Here is a 16,592-nt window from a genome sequence, read left to right on the forward strand (position 1 = left end):
TGGAGGAAGAATAACATCGTAAACCACCAAAAACCAAAGTGTTGTAAATTTAAAAAATTCAGATAAAAAACAAAAGAGGTAGAGAGATGATATGAGAATTGAATTTATTTATTTTTTATTTTAAAAAAGCTAATAACAACTTGAGTTAGTGAGTAGTCCAAATTTTGGGTTCCCAAATTGAGAACAAAGCCATAGAAGAAAAAAAATGAACTTTTTTATTGAAAAGAAATATTGGCATTAATTACAACAACAAAAAATGCAAAAAAGTGATTTTACAACACACTTATTTTAATTTAAGAGACGTGCATCGGAACCTTGCCACAATGTCTTAAAGCTTGTGCTTGATAAAAGAAACCACTTATCAGTTGGGGAATTGGAGAAATAAAGGGAAGGAAAGTAGGAAACCGCTTCCTAGAGGTATTATCTTACGTGAGTGTACGATGTATATTCTTGAGTGGAGGGGGTATGAAAGTATTTGAATTTTGTTAAAAAGGGTAAAATAGGAAAAACAAAAAGTCCACACCAAAATCTTATAACCCTTTATATATTGGTTTTTTTTATACTAAAAATAATAATATTCATTCATTACAATAATTGACAGAGTAAATTAGAGACAAATACAAATTCAACATTACTAAAAATGAAAAGAATGAATTTCCGAATAAATTCACAGCATCCAAGTTAATAGCATACAACGGTAAAATATCTACATATATATATATATAATCCTAAATTTCCTAACGTTGTCATACATTAATAATTCGGGTACTATTTTCCTAATCTATCTATTGTTATCATGCATAGTTTATTTGGGAAAGGGCTAACTAATCTAAAGGTAAAGCTTCTAAAGAAACCCACCTGAATTTGACGCTTGAGCAGTACCATTGACATATTCGGAGTTTGCTGAAAAACAGAAATTGCAGCCACAACACTTCAAACCCGTAGCCCAAAATTCTGCATCAGACCCCAAACTTAAGATGCGTCTCCTGAACTCAATACTGCTCCAAAATTTATGAAATTGGTGTCGAAACGACCGAAATTTCGTTAGCTAACCGTAGAAACAAACCCCATACAAAACAGATTTACAGAGAGGGACAAATCATATATATATATCGTTCTAGATTATTTAGACTTAGAGAATTTGATTTGAATTTATATTATTATGAACCATAAATATTACCAAAAAAAAAAGTGACAATTGAAATTGTCACTAATAAATATTAAAAAATGCGACAATTTTTTTTGTTACAAATGCAACAAAAATTTATCACCAATAATTATCAAATAATAAAAATGTTATGAACTATTTCTAGAGAATAACTAGAATAGAGAAGAAGGAGAGAAAGGGAGAAGAGTGTAACGCCCCGAATTTTAATTAGGAATACTTTAGGGATATATGATTTATTAAATGATGTCTAATTATGTACTTATGTGTATTTGTGTGTTTATGAATTTTAAATTGATTTTGACATGTTAAGTGTGTTTTTATGTCTTGTGTAATTATTGTGGTTTGAGATTAAATTAGATAGTATTATAATTTAGGAGTTAGTTATGGGAGAAAATAAATAATTAGAGGTTTTGGACTTATTTATGAGAGAAAGAGGTAGAGAGAGAAGTTAAAAGAAGGGTTTTGGTGAAAGTTGAAGAGAAAGAAGAGATGAGGAATGCAAATCTCGTTTTCAACACAGCAGCCTCACAAAAACTTCGATTCCCGATTCGTTAACCGTTGGATGTCCTTCAAATTTTGAGGGTAGGTTCATAACATCTGAGGCCAACTTTTGACCGTTCGGATCGTTGAAACAAGGTCTGAGGAGGAAGAAATTGAGTTCGGATTGCACCAGATGTGTTGGGGAGAAAAAGAGGGAAAAAGGCAAGAACAAGGTGGAGCTTCAAGAACCATTGCCATCCTCCATTTTCTTTACAAGCAAAGGTAAGGGAAGTTTATGTTTTTAAGTAGGATTGAGTTATAGAATAAAGGAGTAGCTAAGCTTCTCTTTCCCAAGTATTCTATGATTCTCCTTAGGAGAGGGTTTTTTGAGAAAACACATGAGTAGAGATTATGTTTTTATGCTTTCTCATTAATAATCCATGTTGTTGTTATTAGTTAGTAGTGATTTGTACGATAAAAATTCATGCTTGAACTGTTGAAGTTGTTATGTTTGAATAGATTGAAAGTATGAATTTTGATCGATAATTTCATGAATTGGTTGTTGTTTTGTTGTTAATTTGAGTAGGCTGAGTTAGGATTAATGAGAACTAAACATGAATCCATTTATGTGAGTTTTGGGAGTTATGGGAACTATGATAGTGGGTTATAGTCATGGTAAATTGTGGTGTGAATCTACTCAATTTTTGTGAGATGATTTGTTTGAGTTGGTGCTTTGTTCGTTATATTGAAAAGATGATGGTGATGAATATATGAATGAAACTAAATTAATGTGTTAGTTAATGTATTTAATTGATAAACTTTATTTGTGAGTTTGTTGATGAAGTTTCATTGACGTGGATTATTGATGAATTTTATTCGTATACTAAATGATGAATTTTATTGGTGTATGAATTCTTTTGGTGTATTAGTGATGTGTTCGTGTGTATGAACAATGACGGTGTTTCGTGCTTATGTACAATGACGAGGTGTGATTGTTCATGAATATAACTATGATGTTCAATTTCTTGATGATGATAAATGATGATTTATCATGAGTAGATGTATTCTAAAGACGATGATTTAGAATATTTGGATTATGTTATCCATATTATGTTGATGTTATAATAGAGATAAAACTATATGTTTGGTATATGCACATTCATGCATTCATAAGTTGTGTCTATTGATGAGTATTCTAGAGACGATGATCTAGTTTACTGTTGTTTTAGAGACGATGATCTAAAACATTTGGAATAAGTTTTCCAAAATTATGACGATGGGTACCACATGCATATAGGTCGTGTCTAGGGAGACATTGCATATTTAATTTCAATAGATGAAATGTTGTGTGACTGATAAATTGTTGGTTGATGTTTGCATAATTGCGTACTAAATGATAAATGATAATTTGTGGGTGTTAATTGGTGAGTGTTAAATGATGTATAGTGGTGAGTTGGATATTTAGTAATATATCTCTGATATTCTAAGTAACTAATGTTGTATGATTGATTTAATTAATTGATTAATGATGTGTAAATTGAGGTGTTGATTAAATGGTATAAATGTTGCATGAATTATTAACGTGATATAATCATGTTTATACCTTGTTGTATATTTCTTATTTTTTTTGCTTATTGCATAAACTCACCCTGTTTTGTGTTATGTGTTACGTGCTGGACTCTTGGGAGTCCAGGTTTTCCAGGTTGTTGAGTCTCGTGTGTTTGAGTTCTTGATGAAGCTCTGCTCTGATTGTGACACGGGGAAGAGTTTTTAGAGTCATTTACTCTGTCATTTTATTTTTAATTTAAAATGTTTCTTGTTAGAAAAGAAAAATATTTTTATTAGTGATGCTTATGCTAATTTATTTTCATTAGCAATATGAAGAAAAATGTAATACCTTAAACCAATATTTTCATAAGTTATTTTGACTCCAAGCCTATTTATTATTTATAACCGCTGCGTAATTTTAAAAAGCATTCTTGAATTAGAGTAACTTTTGAATATTGGGTTTAGGGCGTTACAAAGTGGTATCAGAACAGGTCTGTCTAGTCAGATCGAGTGGGCGTGGTGTCAGTTGTGTTTGTCTATCGCTTGTATTTTATTATGTGTTGATTGTTATAGTTACACTTGCACCTAGTGTCACTATTTAACTATCTTGCAAGATGTGTGATTAGTTTCAGGAATTTCATTGTTACGATATATTCATCCTTTCTCGTTATGATCTGATTCTTAATTTTGAAAATTAAGGGAAGATATATGTCACCTAAATGTTTGTGTGAGACATTGTGTTTTGTGTTTCATTCCCTTGTATGCAATGTGTGTTTAAACACTGTCTACACTTGTTTCTTTTGTGAGACTAAGTTCGAGTGCGGTTGATGACATTCCGTCATTTGAGTATTTTTAATTATTATTTTATAGTATTTTAGTTAGTTTTTAAGAGTATTGTATGGTCAAGGAGAAGAATTTATGAAGAAAATAACACATAAAAGAGTTTGAAGACAAAAGACCAAAGAAGAAAAAGACTTAGAAAAAATCCCAATATTTTGAAGCTAAAAGAAGCTTCATTCTCTGTTTTTCTCGCGTCCCCAGCTGATCCAATAGTGGTGCGATTTTTCACCTTTCAGAGCATGACATCAGCGCACGTTCAGCATGACATCATCAGCTTTATTCTATATTTAAATGACGTGTCAAAAGGTAATGGGAGGAGGACTTGCTTCTAGTGGCACGGGTTGTAATTCTTAAGGATCTTTGTTCCCTCATATAAATAGGAACTTTTCATTGACCTAGAAAGATCACGCAGACGGAGAAAAGAAAAAAGCAGTCACGCACGCAGACGAGGCTTCACCTTTGAATAACAGTTTCTTTGTGTTGGCTTTGTACACATTCAACTACAATTTTATGTGTAATTCTTTATTCTCTATTATCTCTAATTGATATTATGAGTAGTTAATTTCTCAATTGTTAGGGATGAGTAAACCTAGATGACTATTCTTATTTTATGATTTGATTTATGATTATTGAAGAATTCTATTGATTATTTTTCTTATATCTGTGCTTAATGCTTTTATCGATTGATCACCGTTAAATTGATTTACGATTCATATTGTGATACGGGAGTTGAATTTATGAATGCTTTGATATAAGAAATTCTTGCCTTTGTAATTTAGGAATAGATGCAAACCCTTGAAACCAATTTAGAATTCTTGTTCATTCATGCTTAATTCTAATCTTAAATTCACTAAGGAATTAGGAATTATTTTAGAATTAACGACTCTGTCACTAAGGAATTAGGGCACGAATACTTTAGGGAATTCGGTAATAATTTGATAAATACCTTCAATAGTCATAATCAAGTCACTACATTAAAATAGTAGTCTAGTGAAACTCATCCCTGACATTTTTATTATTATCAAATACAAAGTAATTTTCGTTGTTATTATTATTATTGCTATTGCAACCAATCAAACTGAAACCTTTTGTTCAATCGAGTAAAAATCACAATTCAACAGTATAACGCGATCCTTGAGTTCGACACTCGGTCTTACCGTTTTAAATATATTACTTGCACGATTTCGTACACTTGCGAAAATCGCCATCAAGTTTTTGGCGCCGTTGCCGGGGATTGCCAAATCACTGTTGAATTTTTATTTTTGCTTAATTGGAATTTTTTGCTCTGCAACAAAATTATAGTTTTTTTTTTATTTTTTTATTTTTGTTCTATTTTTGTTTTATTTGTTGAGATTACTAATGTTGCGTGCTAGTGGTGTCTTTCTTCTTTGTTTGAGATAATTATCCACCATATAGCATGAAAGACTTTGATGATTCTGTCCTACAACAAATATTGGAAGAGCTTGATACTTGTCTTCTAATTGCTCAATGTCGTATACTTGAGGGACAAATCACGAGAGATGAACTTGAACAAGAGCTTCTTCAGGTGCGATTTCTTAGGGATGATGTTTGTGAAGAAGAGTATAAGGATGAAACTTTTGATTATAATGTTCCACCACAAGAAGAAGAGGAGTGTTACATGAAAAAGATCAATTGTGAACAAATGTTACCTCCTCAAGTGTTACCCAATGATTTATATGACAAGAACTTTCACATCAAAGATGTTTTGATTGAATTCATACATATGAATCAAGTTTCAATTGAAATATTTGAGAGCCGGTGTGAGAGTTTTTTTGAACAAATAGTGGGATTTGAAAAGATGAATGAGAATTTGGAGATTGGAGATGACCTAATTGTTGTGAAAAAGAAAGGTGATGATCTAGTGGAAACTCAAAAGTCTCAACTTTTGAGAAGTGAATATGTCGAACAAGAAATTTCTCAACATAAAAACATTCCTCAAATTTTTTTTAGCAACAAGGTTGAGAAAAAATATGAGATTGATGAAGTTCTGGATGCCAGTTATGCCTTGTTCATCAATTTCCACTTGAAAATGTTATGGAGGAAACATCATCTATATCTCAAGTTCATGGAGTTCTTACCCAACAAAATGAAGAAAAAGGATGATGTGTTCTTTGTGTCATATATGCCACCTTAATAGTGGTTGAGGCGTCAAGCTAATGACGTTAAAGAAGCGCTGCATGGGAGGCAACCCATCCATTATGCTTTACCATTCATTTTTCATTCAAAAAAAGAAAAAAGAAAAGAGAAAATAGAAAGAAAAAAAAAAGACTATCAATGATGTCACCTGCTGACAATCCCTTGTGTTTCATCTTTCTATTGTTTTGTTTATTATCAAGTTTAATGTTTTTATGTCTTTTCAGAATTGTCAGTGTGTTAATACCTGAATTTGCACGATGAAAATCTCTTAGACTTGCACATAAAAGAATGCGGACGTGTGACTGCTCATGAAAGTGCAATGGTTAAAGAGACAAAGAGATGAATAGGAAAGATGGAGTTTTGCACGGTGTACTAGTTCAACCTTCAGATACCTCAGCTGGTGAGCACTTTGAGCCAAATAAATTCCACGGTATACTATTTCTTTCACATCTTATGAGTGTATCCATATTTTGTATATTTTCTAGAACTTGCGACTGTTCTCTACTGTTGATTGGTTTTACATTTACACACATAGAGGCATATTTGTTTGGTACCCTGAGCCTTTTCAAGCTACCCTGTTATTATATATCTGTTGCTAAACCACTTTGAGCCAAAAAAAAAAAAAAAATATCCCCTTTTTTTCGGTGACTAACTCAATTATAAGCTTTTTAGACCTGAAATTTTTTATCTGTTTACCCTCCTTGGAGTTAGGTAGAAGCTTTAAATTTCCTTGTCATGGTATCATTTTAAGTTTGGGGTTGCTTCTGGAATTAGCAACATCTTAAGTTTGGGGTAGGGGTACTAGAGAACTAAAAAAAAAAAAAATAGTAATAATAGAGACTCACAAAAAAATAATTGAGTTTCTTAAAAAAAAAAAGGAGAATAAAAAAGAATAAAGAGCCATTAAGCATGAAAAATAGTGGCATCTTCGAAGAAAAAAAAATTATGAAAAATAAGTTCTCTAAGTACCTAATCAACAATGAATTGAGCCCCGGTTATGGTAATTTTTCAATAAGGAATAGTAGTTGATACCTAACTCCAATTTAGCCTACTTTTCCCAAATTTATCCCACCATTTACCCAAGCCAAGTTACAACCTTTAAGACCTCGAAAATGTGTGTCATGTATTTACTTTGATTGACGGTTTAGAATTTTTTCAAGCTTAAGGTAAAATAGCATTTGCATGTTGATGGAGTGAATACCCTGTCAAAATTGAGTGAATTAGTGAGTGAGAGATAAGGTTGAACTTTGAACATCGTGTGGAATGATCATTGAACCGAAGCTGATTGAAGTCTTGAAAACCAAAGCATTGATTGAGCAGGATCACGGAAGTTAAGACCGGTGGTTCTATTGCCGGATGAAGAGAAAAAGTTTTTGAGATTTTTATCATTCAAATTAATTTGTTAATTCATTGACAGTTTTGTTTCGACAGACATATTACTTGAGGACAAGCAACAATTCAAGTTTGGGGTTGTGATGACATTCCGTCATTTGAGTATTTTTAATTATTATTTTATAGTATTTTAGTTAGTTTTTAAGAGTATTGTATGGTCAAGGAGAAGAATTTATGAAGAAAATAACACATAAAAGAGTTTGAAGACAAAAGACCAAAGAAGAAAAAGACTTAGAAAAAATCCCAATATTTTGAAGCTAAAAGAAGCTTCATTCTCTGTTTTTCTCGCGTCCCCAGCTGATCCAATAGTGGTGCGATTTTTCACCTTTCAGAGCATGACATCAGCGCACGTTCAGCATGACATCATCAGCTTTATTCTATATTTAAATGACGTGTCAAAAGGTAATGGGAGGAGGACTTGCTTCTAGTGGCACGGGTTGTAATTCTTAAGGATCTTTGTTCCCTCATATAAATAGGAACTTTTCATTGACCTAGAAAGATCACGCAGACGGAGAAAAGAAAAAAGCAGTCACGCACGCAGACGAGGCTTCACCTTTGAATAACAGTTTCTTTGTGTTGGCTTTGTACACATTCAACTACAATTTTATGTGTAATTCTTTATTCTCTATTATCTCTAATTGATATTATGAGTAGTTAATTTCTCAATTGTTAGGGATGAGTAAACCTAGATGACTATTCTTATTTTATGATTTGATTTATGATTATTGAAGAATTCTATTGATTATTTTTCTTATATCTGTGCTTAATGCTTTTATCGATTGATCACCGTTAAATTGATTTACGATTCATATTGTGATACGGGAGTTGAATTTATGAATGCTTTGATATAAGAAATTCTTGCCTTTGTAATTTAGGAATAGATGCAAACCCTTGAAACCAATTTAGAATTCTTGTTCATTCATGCTTAATTCTAATCTTAAATTCACTAAGGAATTAGGAATTATTTTAGAATTAACGACTCTGTCACTAAGGAATTAGGGCACGAATACTTTAGGGAATTCGGTAATAATTTGATAAATACCTTCAATAGTCATAATCAAGTCACTACATTAAAATAGTAGTCTAGTGAAACTCATCCCTGACATTTTTATTATTATCAAATACAAAGTAATTTTCGTTGTTATTATTATTATTGCTATTGCAACCAATCAAACTGAAACCTTTTGTTCAATCGAGTAAAAATCACAATTCAACAGTATAACGCGATCCTTGAGTTCGACACTCGGTCTTACCGTTTTAAATATATTACTTGCACGATTTCGTACACTTGCGAAAATCGCCATCAGCGGTAAAGGTCTGCAGCTAGGTGTGGGAATCAGGAGTCTCAGCAGAAGGTTGCAGGTGGGTTTGAGACAAGTGGGGGAGAATGTTATATCCCTCCGAGATGTTTCGAGTGTGGGAAGCTAGGAAAAGTAGAGATGTCCGAAGGAGAGTGCTCATACGTTCGTGGGGTCTGCTTCAGAGATATGACTGAGTTAGAGGAACAGTTAGAAGAACTACTAGAGAAGAAGTCTATTAAGTTGAGTGTTTCGCCGTGGAGCAGTAGTGTAGTTGAATATGAGGCAAAGGAGGTGGTTAGACATTTTGAAGGATTATGACTTTAGGTTGAGTTATCATCCGGGTAAAGCGAATGTGATCGTAGATGCATCGAGTAGGAAGTTCTTGCACATTTCTGCGTTTATGACAAGAGGATTAAATTTGATTGAAAAAAAATCAGAAATTTGAAATTGGTGTATGAGATGACGCCTAGTAGTGTGAAGTTGGGCATGTTAGAAAAAAAAATTGACGAACCATATTCTCAAAGAGGTTGGGGGGGACCGTAAGGAATTACTTAGTAAAAAGAAAGATGTCGCAGAGTTTGTGTATGTCTGTTTAGTTTGTCATAAGTCAAAGATTGAGCAGATAGTCGAGTTTATTCTAGAGTGAAAGTGGGATAGTATTCGATGAATTTGTGTAAGGACTATGGTGAGGTACCTTATAAGGAGTTGAGATTGTGTTGAGTATCAACTGAGATGTGTATACCGATGACGGTGGAAGTTACGAAAAACACCTTTCAGATAAGAGCTTGGAGTAGTAAGTCGGATGTATCAAAACGGAAGTTGAACAATAATTGTGGAGATAATACTCATGGATAATCAAAGATAAATAAAAGAGATTTAAGATTGAGAAAAGGTTACACTAGAAATCAGGACGGAGAAATCATTAGGTGGAAAAGTATGTTGGAGCATTTCACACGAGGCTTTTGATGTAGAGATGAGGTTAAAGTATATCAGCAATGGACTAATAGAAGGAGTGAGAAAGACTAGTTGTTTGGGAAGGTGTGTTAATGAGAATGTGGCTTAAGGATTCACAATAGGGAAATGAGGAAAAGTTTGGAAAAAAAAAACTAAGAAAAGTTTGAGGAGAGTTTGGAGTTATGACGAAACATGATGTGCCCTGATTGGGAAAGTCAAAAGAGATAAATATTTTGTGTTGAGGTGCATAGAAAGTAGTTAAGTGATGATTTGAAAGTAAAATAGTCGTGTTAGTTCTACGAAAGAAATTGAAAATTGTGTAAAAGAATCTGTCTGTTAGAGATGACAAGTTTTGACATTGTGTCAGGAGAATTTGGGAAGCCTTGGCCATCAACCGAAGATTGAGATGGTAGTATTCAGACGGTGGTTGGAATGAGATTCGAATATGAACATACGGTTTGGTACAGTTATGAGATTTAGGGAAAATTGAGAACTTATGGGCATTTGAGAAGTTGTGAAGTTTTTATGCGATGATGTTTTTTCCGGAGTATAATGGATTGAATTTTACTTGCGGTAGTGGTGTTGTACTCATTATGGAATGATACTCAATGGATGTTCGTGCTATGGGAGCACTATTGTAGTTTGGTGAAAATGGAATATGTCATCGTCATGATTGTCGGCTATCTATTGACAAATTGAGGAACTGATCACCCTTAATCTCTTGTTAATAGTAGACGAAATTGTGTTGATTGGAATAGACTAGTTTTATCATACTTGATAGTGAGCAGAGTTTTGGTGGTTCTTTTGGAAAGCCGGATGAAGGAGTCTTATCGGAGTTGTTCCAGTCAGATGATTTTCGAGGACGAAAATTCTTTAAGTGGGGGAGAGTTGTAACGCCCCGAATTTTAATTAGGAATACTTTAGGGATATATGATTTATTAAATGATGTCTAATTATGTGCTTATGTGTATTTGTGTGTTTATGAATTTTAAATTGATTTTGACATGTTAAGTGTGTTTTTATGTCTTGTGTAATTATTGTGGTTTGAGATTAAATTAGATAGTATTATAATTTAGGAGTTAGTTATGGGAGAAAATAAATAATTAGAGGTTTTGGACTTATTTATGAGAGAAAGAGGTAGAGAGAGAAGTTAAAAGAAGGGTTTTGGTGAAAGTTGAAGAGAAAGAAGAGATGAGGAATGCAAATCTCGTTTTCAACACAGCAGCCTCACAAAAACTTCGATTCCCGATTCGTTAACCGTTGGATGTCCTTCAAATTTTGAGGGTAGGTTCATAACATCTGAGGCCAACTTTTGACCGTTCGGATCGTTGAAACAAGGTCTGAGGAGGAAGAAATTGAGTTCGGATTGCACCAGATGTGTTGGGGAGAAAAAGAGGGAAAAAGGCAAGAACAAGGTGGAGCTTCAAGAACCATTGCCATCCTCCATTTTCTTTACAACCAAAGGTAAAGGAAGTTTATGTTTTTAAGTAGGATTGAGTTATAGAATAAAGGAGTAGCTAAGCTTCTCTTTCCCAAGTATTCTATTATTCTCCTTAGGAGAGGGTTTTTTGAGAAAACCCATGAGTAGAGATTATGTTTTTATGCTTTCTCATTAATAATCCATGTTGTTGTTATTAGTTAGTAGTGATTTGTACAATAAAAATTCATGCTTGAACTGTTAAAGTTGTTATGTTTGAATAGATTGAAAGTATGAATTTTGATCGATAATTTCATGAATTGGTTGTTGTTTTGTTGTTAATTTGAGTAGGCTGAGTTAGGATTAATGAGAACTAAACATGAATCCATTTATGTGAGTTTTGGGAGTTATGGGATACTATGATAGTGGGTTATAGTCATGGTAAATTGTGGTGTGAATCTACTCAATTTTTGTGAGATGATTTGTTTGAGTTGGTGCTTTGTTCGTTATATTGAAAAGATGATGGTGATGAATATATGAATGAAACTAAATTAATGTGTTAGTTAATGTATTTAATTGATAAACTTTATTTGTGAGTTTGTTGATAAAGTTTCATTGACGTGGATTATTGATGAATTTTATTCGTATACTAAATGATGAATTTTATTGGTGTATGAATTCTTTTGGTGTATTAGTGATGTGTTCGTGTGTATGAACAATGACGGTGTTTCGTGCTTATGTACAATGGCGAGGTGTGATTGTTCATGAATATAACTATGATGTTCAATTTCTTGATGATGATAAATGATGATTTATCATGAGTAGATGTATTCTAAAGACGATGATTTAGAATATTTGGATTATGTTATCCATATTATGTTGATGTTATAATAGAGATAAAACTATATGTTTGGTATATGCACATTCATGCATTCATAAGTTGTGTCTATTGATGAGTATTCTAGAGACGATGATCTAGTTTACTGTTGTTTTAGAGACGATGATCTAAAACATTTGGAATAAGTTTTCCAAAATTATGACAATGGGTACCACATGCATATAGGTCGTGTCTAGGGAGACATTGCATACTTAATTTCAATAGATGAAATGTTGTGTGACTGATAAATTGTTGGTTGATGTTTGCATAATTGCGTACTAAATGATAAGTGATAATTTGTGGGTGTTAATTGGTGAGTGTTAAATGATGTATAGTGGTGAGTTGGATATTTAGTAATATATCTCTGATATTCTAAGTAACTAATGTTGTATGATTGATTTAATTAATTGATTAATGATGTGTAAATTGAGGTGTTGATTAAATGGTATAAATGTTGCATGAATTATTAACGTGATATAATCATGTTTATACCTTGTTGTATGTTTCCTATTTTTTTTGCTTATTGCATAAACTCACCCTGTTTTGTGTTATGTGTTACGTGCTGGACTCTTGGGAGTCCAGGTTTTCCAGGTTGTTGAGTCTCGTGTGTTTGAGTTCTTGATGAAGCTCCGCTCTGATTGTGACACGGGGAAGAGTTTTTAGAGTCATTTACTCTGTCATTTTATTTTTAATTTAAAATGTTTCTTGTTAGAAAAGAAAAATATTTTTATTAGTGATGCTTATGCTAATTTATTTTCATTAGCAATATGAAGAAAAATGTAATACCTTAAACCAATATTTTCATAAGTTATTTTGACTCCAAGCCTATTTATTATTTATAACCGCTGCGTAATTTTGAAAAGCATTCTTGAATTAGAGTAACTTTTGAATATTGGGTTTAGGGCGTTACAAAGAGAAAGGAATAGACTATTGTATTATTCTATTCAAGGTGTGTGTTTTACATTGTGAGATAGTCATATATATAGGAGATTACATGTGCCAAGAATATGGGTCTAGACAAATGGACATCCACATTTATATTATTCATAACACTCCTCCTTGGATGTCCATCGATGATATGCCTCATTAAAACCTTACTATTAAAAACCCAGTGGGAAAAATCATAGTGAAGGAAAAAGAGTACAACATCTTTTGTGTGTGAACTGCCTCGTTAAAAACCTTACCAGGAAAACCCAGTGGGACAAAACCACGGTGAAGGGAAAAAGAGTGCAGAACATATTTATATCTCCCCCTCATAAAGACAATTGTATATGAGACGAAGAAACTCAAATAATCTTATGTAGTTGTAGTAGTTGCTCAAAAGTTTTACTTGAAGTTGACTTTGTAGAAAGACCTGTCTTATCTTCTTGATCATATACTCTTCTCCAAATATGTAGTTTGTGCGACATTATCTTCATGTTGAATCGTTGCAAGAACTCTTTAGAAGGAAACTCACAAATTCTTGTATCTGATGAATCATATATTTCAACCAAATCACATTCTTGATTTATCTTCTATAGTGCTCATCTTTCCTCATCATTTTGTTTCATGAGATTGTTATTGTTGTTTGTTTTACGAGGATTAAACAAATTACCTGCATATCTAAAATAGCAAAGTATATACTTGATGATATATTGACAACAAATAATAGGTTAACAATGTATTTGTCCCCATTAGAACCAAAATGTGGTGCTTCAGAACCAATTAGTTCTTCACCATTTACTCGAACTCTAAAATGGCATTTGTTTACATCGACGATCGTACAAAAATTAGGGTACGTAATTGATCTTATAGAATCATTTTAGAACCTTTTGTATATAAGCTTCATGATTCACAAAATATTCTTCAAATACTTATTTTGTAATAAATGACAATATCTCAAGCTCTTTGGGAGTCTCTTGATGATACAATCTTAAACAAATTTATTGCCAAATATTTTCTTAAAATGAACAAATTGTCATTTTCATATTTCTCACATGGAAATATTCAACATGCATATAGATGTTGTTCGAGTATATAAGGAGACTTATTCATCTTTATTAAGTCATCTCTCCAATATATATGTGTCTTACGAAAATTAAATCATTCTGGGATTTTCATATAATCATCATTATCAAGTGAGCTAGTCAAATACGTTAAAACACATATTTCACATAAATTGAGTATTTCATATGCTACTCAACTTAATTAATTACAAAGAAGTTTTGGAATTCACTTTAGGTGAATATGCTTCTTGAAAATCAATGATAGACATTTATCAATATACTTGAATAACAATTCAAACTCTAAATATTTGATTTTCATTATTTTTCTCTTGAAAATTTATTCATATCGAATTATTTCCATCTGCAGATGGAATGGACTATTGGTCCAAAAACATTCCGTTTTGCAAAGCTAGTTTAATTTTGTATCAATTGTGTCTATCTATTTAGTCAATCATTTCATTGTCTATAATCCTTAATAGACTTTGATTTATGATCCTCGTTATTTCTTATCATATATAGCGCTATATTATATAAATAAACATCGTCAACGTTGATTTTTCTTTCGGTTTCATCGTATTCCATTCATGACATAATTCGTCGAGATTTCTTTATTTTCATAAATTTCAGGTACCTGATAAGTTCTTATGGAACTAGAAAATTAATTATGTCAAATAATCTTTTCATATCATCACTTGGGTCATCTTTCTTTTTAGCTCCTTTTCTTATTTGAGGATTTTAATCTTTGGAACCGACTGACCTACCACGCTACAGGGTGGTTAAAATTCATTTGCAATATAAGATTGTCCAACAGGGACATCCATTTTGATTGGAGCATTAGCAGCTGATAGTTGATTTCATAAACTTTGCAAATGATACATCTTTTGAACATCTGGTTCAATCTATTTTATATGAGGATCAAGATGAGATAATAATAACTATTTATTTCAAGTGATTCATTTGAACTTCAGGTTCATATTTTTCAGCTGCTTATTCCCTCTCCCTAATATTGGGAAAACTAATTCATCATCACTTGAAAATTATCCTTTTGGGCTATAAACAAGTCCCTATTGGCTCAATATTCTTTAATAATTCATCGTATTGCATTATATTGGAGCAATTGGAACATACCAACACATCCAAAAATGCTTATATGAAAAATATTAGAGTATAAAACTAAACTTAATTGCAAGTTGAAGACTTTCGTATAATAACTTATTGGCTTGAGCGAATCAATATCTCAACATATATATTTAAATGTTCCCAAAATATAAAATAGAACATAGAAGTATTGATCTCATAAGTATCGATCATGTAATTAACTTTAGACGTCTAAAGAATGGATCTTCAAGTCCATTATTATTTTTGTTTGTATGAACATATTCTACAAGATATTCGGTATAAATTTCAATTAACATATGATACTTATCAAATACTTTCTAGAATAATATATACATAATGAGCTCTCAAAAATAATCTCACAAACTTTTGGTTGTGAGTTGATAACTAACATACATGTGACTATTTAGTTGATGCATCAATTAAAATTATAGAAATTTAATTGGTCCACATGATCGGTGTATTGATTTATAAATATCACCTTATATATAAAATAAGAGACGCTCGTTTACTAAATTTATCAATTTTCTTCGAGAACTAGTAATACACAAAAAAGTGTTAGATTGAATGAACTTCTGGTCATTCAATACATATTCATAGAAATTTTTCGCTTCATAATAGACCAGAAATGACCCAACTGATCTTGCCAATGATAAAATTAATATGATTTATTTGTAAACTTCTGGTTTACTTTAACATGTGCTTAAATTGCACTAATATCATAAGTACACCACAAACTAGAGACAAAAGTTGATAATATGTCTCGTAATATAGAGATAAAATATTTCCGTCGTTTCTTGTTTCAATATGATATTCATTTATGTGAATATCTTTCGGTAACAAATTTCTTTAAGACTTAAAATATAAAATATATTAGCAAAGTGCAACTTTGTTTCTCGATATAACAATGCATTGTCTCTTCTGGAGCCTTCAATAATTTTCGTACTACCAAATATAAAATTTAATTTTTCATGAATAGTAGTGTACCGGGCCATGGACCAGGGTGTGATTTGTTAAGGCCCAATACGAAAAAGCCCAATGGGAGCATCTAAAGGAGAAGCATGAAAACAACCATGAAAAACACATGATAAGCATGATCCACCATGACTTGGAGAAGAAGGAAGAAACTTGGAGAAGAAGGAAGAAGCTTGGAGAAGAAGGAAGAAGCTTGGAGAAGAAGTAAAAGTAACCGCCCACTACCCATGAATTCCTCTCCAAGCAAGGCGGTTATCAAGCAACAAGAGGGAGATGTTTTGTCTATAAATAGGATCTTCTTCAAGAGAAGAGGGGAGGACTTTTCACTGATTCTACATAGACTCACTCTCATCATGAGAAACCACCATATTTTCATTCTTGT

The 16,592-nt window shown here is 32.2% G+C and overlaps 2 long non-coding RNA genes across 2 annotated transcripts; both read left to right on the forward strand.

Annotated features, from left to right (window-relative positions):
• Positions 1 to 1,417: 1,417 nt before the first annotated feature.
• On the forward strand, positions 1,418 to 4,694 carry LOC123904253. The gene is made up of 2 exons (XR_006808245.1): positions 1,418 to 1,930; positions 3,342 to 4,694. It is a non-coding gene; the product is annotated as an uncharacterized LOC123904253 (long non-coding RNA).
• A 5,501-nt stretch (positions 4,695 to 10,195) lies between these two features.
• On the forward strand, positions 10,196 to 12,999 carry LOC123908845. Its single transcript, XR_006809743.1, has 2 exons — positions 10,196 to 11,304; positions 12,717 to 12,999. It is a non-coding gene; the product is annotated as an uncharacterized LOC123908845 (long non-coding RNA).
• Positions 13,000 to 16,592: the final 3,593 nt, after the last annotated feature.

Source organism: Trifolium pratense, linkage group LG2 (genome assembly GCF_020283565.1).
Source record: "Trifolium pratense cultivar HEN17-A07 linkage group LG2, ARS_RC_1.1, whole genome shotgun sequence".
Classification (NCBI taxonomy): Eukaryota; Viridiplantae; Streptophyta; class Magnoliopsida; order Fabales; family Fabaceae; genus Trifolium; species Trifolium pratense.